This window comes from Amblyomma americanum, chromosome 4 (genome assembly GCF_052857255.1).
Source record: "Amblyomma americanum isolate KBUSLIRL-KWMA chromosome 4, ASM5285725v1, whole genome shotgun sequence".
NCBI lineage: Eukaryota > Metazoa > Arthropoda > Arachnida > Ixodida > Ixodidae > Amblyomma > Amblyomma americanum.
The window spans coordinates 38,880,317-38,882,172 of NC_135500.1; the positions used below are offsets into that span (position 1 = coordinate 38,880,317).

General features: G+C 51.0%; 1 non-coding gene across 1 annotated transcript; it reads right to left on the reverse strand.

Moving 5' to 3' along the window:
• Positions 1–1,073: 1,073 nt before the first annotated feature.
• TRNAR-GCG (transfer RNA arginine (anticodon GCG)) lies at positions 1,074–1,146 on the reverse strand. The gene has a single exon. It is a non-coding gene; the product is annotated as a tRNA-Arg (tRNA).
• Between the last annotated feature and the right edge of the window lie 710 nt (positions 1,147–1,856).

Here is a 1,856-nt window from a genome sequence, read left to right on the forward strand (position 1 = left end):
GCCGCTGTCTAGCAGAGGCGCAGTAATGGGCCTCCCGTCGCTCGCCCGGCTTCCTCGCTGGACGGAAGCAATCTTGCGCACACGTATTCGCGCAGTCCCTAGCCGCTCGCGCGCAAGCCCCAGCGCGCGGCAGCTCTTGCTCTCATCACTGGGCTGTCGTGAACTTCCTAGCTACGGATTCATGGCAGCTTTCCCGCGCACCTCGGCGTGCCCACATAATTCCTTTTGGAACTGGTGCAGCGGCACGCGGCGCATCGCAAGTCTTTTGCACAGCTTCACGGCCCTACACCATAAGGCGCTATTACAGGCGTCGTTCGCGGCAGCGGATTTCAAGGCAATGGGCGACTCCTAGCGCGCACTCTGCATCCCTCAGCGCCTCCGACGACTGTGGCGTGTTGTTGGTGGCAGCGTGGCCGTCCACTGCGGTCATAAGCGGGAGAGATCTTCGGAAGCCCACCGGACTCTTGCTGGGAGTGCCCATGGATTAACCTGCCCTACCTACATTACCGTCCTGTCGCAGCGGTATAATTTGTGTTGTGTTCGCGTCGCTGACTCCCAACCCACCCCCTCCGGATTACTTGTGCCTTGATCACCTTGATCTCGCCTCTCACGCCGTATTGTGCCGCACGCGTGGTCTGCTGTACCATGGGTGCGGCGAGCCAGGGCTCCTACCTCAAGACGTCCCCCCTTTCCATCCGGCTCCAAGCAGTCTTATCTCCACACTTAGTCACAAAAAATAAAACGGTGGTGTAACGAGGATGTAACGCGTATGTTTGAGCGTTCGCTGTGTCGTGAGAAGGCGCAGGACAGAAGGCTGCGTTGAACTCATATATATATATATATATATATATATATATATATATATATATATATATATATATATATATATATATATATATATATATATATATATATATATTTATGAAGGGAGCCAACAGTCAACGAAACCAAGGTGCATAGGGGAACGTTAATTTTTTTTTTTAAATGTGTTATGCTTATCAGTGGGAGAATAATACTTAGATTAATAAATTGCTTAAAGAAAATTACTTATAAAGCAGCAGAAAAAACAACCATGCCGCCGGTGGGATCCGAACCCACGACCTCCGAAATCGCGTCCGGTGCTCTTACCAACTGAGCTACGGCGACGGCTGTCCAATCTGCTGCTCTCGTGGGTATTTATGTTTACTGCGTGTGAGCGAGCCTTGAGAGTGTTCACCAGCGCCACCCTCGACCATAGCGGCGGACGTAGCACGTCCTGTAATACCGCGAGCGTGACGTAGAACGTCATCTAACGGGGAGGGCGGAAACTGTGCGAGAGCCCTCTTATGCTACCTATGGCATCAAGACTGCCAGAACCGAGACCCTCGTTAAGCTATTAGCAGACAAGTTAAAGGAAATGAGGGGCCCGTTTGACAAATTTATGAAGGGAGCCAACAGTCAACGAAACCAAGGTGCATAGGGGAACGTTAATTTTTTTTTTTTTAAATGTGTTATGCTTATCAGTGGGAGAATAATACTTAGATTAATAAATTGCTTAAAGAAAATTACTTCTAAAGCAGCAGAAAAAACAACCATGCCGCCGGTGGGATCCGAACCCCCGACCTCCGAATATCGCGTCCGGTGCTCTTACCAACTGAGCTACGGCGACGGCTGTCCAATCTGCTGCTCTCGTGGGTATTTATGTTTACTGCGTGTGAGCGAGCCTTGAGAGTGTTCACCAGCGCCACCCTCGACCATAGCGGCGGACGTAGCACGTCCTGTAATACCGCGAGCGTGACGTAGAACGTCATCTAACGGGGAGGGCGGAAACTGTGCGAGAGCCCTCTTATGCTACCTATGGCATCAAGACTGCCAGA